At 36.3% G+C, this 6,512-nt stretch overlaps 1 long non-coding RNA gene across 1 annotated transcript; it reads left to right on the top strand.

Moving 5' to 3' along the window:
• The first annotated feature begins 2,188 nt into the window (after window positions 1–2,188).
• LOC113290090 lies at window positions 2,189–5,666 on the top strand. Its single transcript, XR_003331384.1, has 2 exons — window positions 2,189–2,538; window positions 4,792–5,666. It is a non-coding gene; the product is annotated as an uncharacterized LOC113290090 (long non-coding RNA).
• Window positions 5,667–6,512: the final 846 nt, after the last annotated feature.

Below are 6,512 nucleotides of genomic sequence, written 5' to 3'. Positions count from 1 at the left end.
CTAGTTATAGAGTTGTCCAATTGTTATATTCTCATAGAAGTATACAAGAACGCAATTGAAGCAAAATCGGTTTGATTCGCTCGAATTAATTCATGAACATTATAGCCACGGTTTGCAAGTGATTTCATTCCTTATTACATAAATGTATTAGTTCATGTTACAACCGATTCTAGAACTTTAACCCACTCAAGTATGCAAACAGGTACGCATACTTAAGTATCCGGACTTGGACTGTGTCTGACAGTACGCATACGGGTACATATACAATAGTTCCCGGACTTCAACTGAGTTCGCCAGTATGCGTACGGGTACGCATACCAAGGATCCCGGACTTCACCTGACCTTGCCAGTATGCATACGGGTATGCATACTAAGCCGGTCTAGGATCAGCATATATGCAAGTACGCATACTATGTCCATAATCCAATTGTGGTTAAGTGTTTTAAACTCTATTTCAATCATTGAAACATTCTTAGAGGATGAGACTAGTTGTTTTCACGAACTATTAGCATCAAAGCAATTTTCAAGTTATTGAAATAATCATTACAAAACATTCCAAGTCTACATCAAATGATTGTATCACACAAATCATGTAAGATGTTACGAGGCGATTTTCACATAATCATCTTTTGACTTTCGACAAGAATATAAGATGAACTCGGTCGAAGCGAAAGCTTACCAACACATATTTCGAGAAATATGTAAGCGAGTTAAACTCAGCTCTAAATATCAAATGTGTATAATCAAATACTATATAACAAAACGACTTTTGTCTCAATATAGGAGATGGAGTAGAAATAGACTTTCCGAGTGATTGATGAGTTTCAATATCCACATACCTTTTGTTGATGAAGTTCCAAAGCTCCTTAGTAGTTCTTCGTCTTCAATTTATGAACGGCGTGAAGTCTAAAGCTCAACTACACAATCTATCCTAGTCCGAGACATAGCTATAAGTAGACTAGAAATCAATACTTATAGTTTTGATCACTAACATTGATAAACAAGCTTCAGATAGCAACGCTTGCGAGTTTGACCGAGCAGTGCTTTGACAATTCCTGGAAAGCCTCTCTTCTTATTTTCATCTAGTAGTTGGTCGACATCATCTTGCGTTGGTTGACGTAAATAACATGGACCAAAATGGTTGACTATAGTTTCGCGAAATATTTAGAGATTATCATATGTGTTGTTTTATCCATACGAAAGTATTCATTAGAGGCATCTGCAGGCAAACCATAACCTAGAATCCTTAAGGCTGCAGTGACCTTTTGTTCAGGATTATGTCCTTGTATGTTTCGTGCATCAAATTGATAGTTGAATCTAGGGTTTATCCGACAAAGCTCTCCAACAACCCGCATGAAAAGTGATGTGGCATGCGGTATCGACGTTGAAAATTTTGATCAGACTACACACTTATATTAACAAAATAATCACGAATCATTTGTTCGTGACCTTCCTCTAGAAATCTCCACGCATATCTTCTACTCAATACAATTGTTGATTTTAGATCTCACAGAACTTGTCCCGTGTATAATTGTATCATGGTGTTGGTGATCATTCTGTCGTCGTCTGAATCTGCATCCACTTGATCCAGCTGCTGCATAAACCCTTGTTGTTGTTGCAGAAATACTTCCGCTAAAATAATTGCGCTTCCGCATATTCCAAATTAGGATCCATGAATAAATGAAACGAATGAAAACAAGGAATATATTTAAGAAATTTGAAGATATTTTATGAAAATAGAGAATAGATATTAGTTGAGTGCGTTTAAAATTGTTGGATTTCGTATGTTTATACAGGTACAAGGACGTAGTATCGTTGGTGTTTGAATTACCAAATATTCGTTGTCGTAGCAACTAGGGACAGTCGTCCCAAGTTGAGGCGAGGCGAGGCTCGTATCGTGTTAGGACGGTCGTCCCTACACTAGTCCAGAAAGAGCTCTAAATCACGCTTTTAAATGACAGATTAATTATGTGATTAAAATTTTACAAACAAATTCCATCATATAACATGAAAATAATGGGATCCACCATTTAACATAAAAATACTGTTATTTTAAAACGTGATATTTTTCTAGGCATGTGATTTAATGATGAACCATAAAATTACGGAATACATCCGTCATATATTTTGGTCTTTATATGCCCATCAATAATCTTCTATTACACACTACAGACCCCCAAATGATCAACCACCGGAGTCCGGACGCACCTAGAGATGACTAACCACCCGCTTACCATTACATGTCTATAATTTTGGTTAGCCACCGGCATATTTTCTTTAAGTCTTTTGCATAGACCCATGTCTGTAATGGTGATTAGCCACCGGCACACTGGCCATAAGTCTTTTGCATAGAGCCATATCCATTCTAGCAAACCCCAAAACCAAAAAAAAAGAGAAGTGGTTTCTGAGTTCTTCTCTTCGCCACAGCCGCCTGTTTTTCCCTCCGGAAACCTAACTACCCAAGAGGAGAAGAAAAAGAAGAAATCAAATTCATCTCTAAAACTCAAACTCAGAAGAAGAAGAAGCAGACGATATCTAGTAAGTTTCAATTCCTTTTCATCTTTGTATCTGGGTTAAGCTTAAGTTTCTACCTGGTACCTAAAAAATTAGTTTTTGAGACCAAAATCGTACATGCTAAGATTTTGATTTGATGAATTGGTTAAAGGTAGAAATTGGGAAGGAATGATTTTGTTTAGTTTTATTGCTTGAAAGTAGTTTTCAAATCTATATTATGAACACTGATTTTGTATAGGTAAACCCTCGTAGGACTGGCTTTTTTATGAGAAAATTGGTTTAGGGGGGGAGTCTATTCATCTTGATTTGATTGAATTTAATATGGGTTTGGGAATCATAGCAAAGTTTTGATATTTATATTTTTTGAATCAATTACTTGAACCAAACATGATACAATGAGTTTAATTATGCTGATTTTGTGTAATTTCTACTGAATTGGAATGTATTGTTTGGTTTTTCGGATCTGGCTGTATCCCATTGAAAAACCACCTTGCACCTATATTTCCATATATCCCAGATTATCCATATAATTTTATCTCTATTATGTTAATCAGCAAGCCACCAAACGCACCAATCCTTGAAATTGTTATTATGATTTCATACTTGGGGTTTTTTATTGGTAGAAAATTACTAGAGATTAGTTTATGTTGAATGATTTTGTCAATAGGTATTTTGTTAATTTTGGACTGGAAGTTGTTTAACAGACAAACCTTTGATTTATATGGATGTTCATATATTGTCAAATTCATGATCTGATCTCAAGAAATCCCTGCCATTATCAAGGTGATTTACCAAAAAAATTGGATTTTTTGAAGACCAAAAATTGGCTAGTTACTTTGATGGATTCCTTTTATGGTTCAGTTCTTGTGCGAATAGATGCTTAGGGGAGCACAATAACATAACTCCCGTCCAAATCTTGCATAAGTATGTCCTTTGCTCGACTTTCGGCCTCTGCGTGTTAGGTGAATATGACTAGTTTATGCGATAGACTCCATGTTTAGACTAGTTTATTTGGAAGCTGCAATTGGTTGTATTTCAGTAATGCAAGTGGTTCTAAACTTTGTAATTTGTTCATCACGAATATAATATTGGGGATTCGGTGCTCGATGCAACTTCTGTGGACATAACTTACCATGACCTAGATTAAGAGTGTGTACTTTTTAACTGAGTTCTGTGGCTAAATTACTCTACACATGTATCCTGCTTATCCATACTGATTGATGTAGATGCTTTGGATTTGTCGTGTATCAGTCCCCTGCAAGCAATATGTTTTCATTTCATAGTTCTTACAACAGATAGAGATTACGGAATTTGTATTCGTCCTTTATCAGTCCCCTGCATGCATTATGTTTTCATTTCATAGTCCATATACAGATAGAGATTACGGGCTTTGGATTAGTCCTTTATCAGTCCGCTGCATGCATTATGTTTCCATTTCGTAGCTCATATTTGTGGACATAGCTAGTCAAAATTATGACCAGGAAGAACCAGTAGCCAAACATAAGGAAATGGTTATGCGTAGGAATCCCTTATGGGGAAGACCAAATGTTTTAGGTGGATTTATGTCATTTTAGTAGATAAATTTTTCATTCTTAAGGTGGGTTGTGTCTTTGATTGCATTGACACCCATCCTAGAGACGCCCGTTGGATTTTGGTACCAGTTGATTGCCCATTTTACACGATCAATTTCTTATCTTATTTATATAAAATTCAATGGCTGACAACATAAACGACTGTCTTTTTTTATTGTTATTGTCTTTGAGCATTTTCTTATCTTTCCCATTGTTGTTCATTTCTCTTTTGGTGATTAATCAAGGCCTTAGTGGGACCTTTTGTTTAGGATATCATGACCGACTCTGAACCTTTGTTACTTTGGGGTCTTGTTATTCTGGGATATTCCAGTGATGATGATGGTTTGATTTGTTGTTGCTATGATGCTTCTGTTGCTAACATGCTTTATATGCAACTGCAAACAACACTGAATTGCAGCATCTCTCAAGACCAACTCCACATTTAATCACTCATATCATCAGCACCAGTTCATAAGAACCACCTTCTCTGTCTCAAGACCCATTACTCAGTTGTACCTGCTACATCTCACAAAAAAATTGGCTTGTACTCTCTATCCTTGCGTTCTGAGTCAGAATCCTTGCATTACGTTGAGTCAGACATCACTGGTTTTGATTGAGCCTGGTTTATGAGTGTGTTAGATTTTTATTTGATTTGATCCTTCACAGTCTTACAGATTATTGACTAGCATCATATTGTTTATTTAAGTATGTCATTTAGGTTTACTTGAAGTGATGTCTATTACACCTCCAAGCAAAGATGGACGGATGCACCTCGACAGTCGGCTCAATTTTTGGAAGGAGTTGAATCCTTTATCAGGTTCGCGAAAGATACTGGAGGGTAAGATAGATTGTACGCTGTCCATGCTCGAAATGTAAGCTCTTTTCAGCAAGAAAACTATATTCTCTAGAGGAAATACATCTGCATTTGCAAAAATCCGGTATCCACAAGCCATACACAATTTGGATACATCACGGAGAACAGCCTCGTTCAGATGTTGTCAATGTTAATCCAGCTCCTAATTTACCTGGTAATAATGTTCATTGTGAAGATTCTGGTAGGAGAATGGTTGACATGTTCAGTGACCTACAGTGACCTATTGACCTCGATTATAACATGGAAGAGTGTTCCAATGACCCTAATCAAGAGAGTGATGCTAATGTTGAAGGTGATCAAGGTGATGATATAAATTACAAGAAGAGGATCGAAGGTTCGATGCAACCACTATATCCTTCTTGTGATGGGCAGCATACGAAGTTGTCTGCAACAATTGAGTTGCTAAGTATGAAAGCAAGGCATAATTGTTCTGATCGTTTATTGACTGAGTTGTTGCAATTGAAGATGGTTCTACCTGCTGGGAATACATTACTGGCAACACTCCGAAAATCGCCAAATTTCAACTGAAGTGTTGAGTCTTGATTATGTAATTGAATTTTTATGCACATTGCGTCAATTTGAAAGGATGAAGTTCTAGTTTCTCCAATTTTACTCGAACTCATTCAAATTTTGAAATGAAGTGTCGAGTCTTGATTATGTAACTGACATTGCGTCAATTTGAAAGGATGAAGTTCCAGTTTCTCCAATTTTACTCGAACTCGTTCCAACTACATCAAATTTTCAAATAAAGTGTTGAGTCTTGATTATATAACTGAATCTTCACGCAGATAACCTCAATTCGAAAAGATGAAGTTCCAGTTTTTTCAATTTTACTCGAACTCGTTCCAGATAGATCAAATTTTCGACTGAAGTGCCGAGTCTTGATTATGTAACTGAATTTTCACGCGGATAACCTCAATTCGAAAGAATGAAGTTCCAGTCTCTCTAATTTTACTCGAACTCATTCCAACTAGATTAAATTTTCAAATAAAGTGTCGAGTCTTGATTATGTAACCAAATTTTCACGCAGATAACCTCAATTCGAAAGATGAAGTTCCAGTTTCTCCAATTTTACTCAAACTCGTTCCAGCTAGATCAAATTGTCGACTGAAGTGCCGAGTCTTGATTACGTAACCGAATTTTCACACAGATAACCTCAATTCGAAAAGATGAAGTTCCATTTTCTCAAATTTTACTCGAACTCGTTCTAGCTAGATCAAATTTTCGACTGAAGTGCAGAGTCTTGATTATGTAACTGAATTTTCACGCAGATAACCTCAATTCGAAAAGATGAAGTTCCAGTTTCTCTAATTTATCCTAACTCGTTCCAGCTAGATCAAATTTTCAAGCGAAGTGCCGAGTCTTGATTATGTAACAGAATTTCACGCAGATAACCTCAATTCGAAAAGATGAAGTTCCAATTTCTCTAATTTTAGTCGAAGTCGTTCCACCTATATCCAATTTTCAAATAAAGTGCCGAGTCTTGATTATGTAACTAAATTTTCACGCAGATAACCTTAATCCGAAAGATGAAGTTCCAGTTTCTCTATTTT

The sequence above is a fragment of the Papaver somniferum genome, chromosome 6 (assembly GCF_003573695.1).
Source record: "Papaver somniferum cultivar HN1 chromosome 6, ASM357369v1, whole genome shotgun sequence".
In the NCBI taxonomy this organism is placed as follows: Eukaryota; Viridiplantae; Streptophyta; class Magnoliopsida; order Ranunculales; family Papaveraceae; genus Papaver; species Papaver somniferum.
Note: the sequence above shows the minus strand (reverse complement) of the source record. Positions and strands in the feature narration are given on the sequence as shown.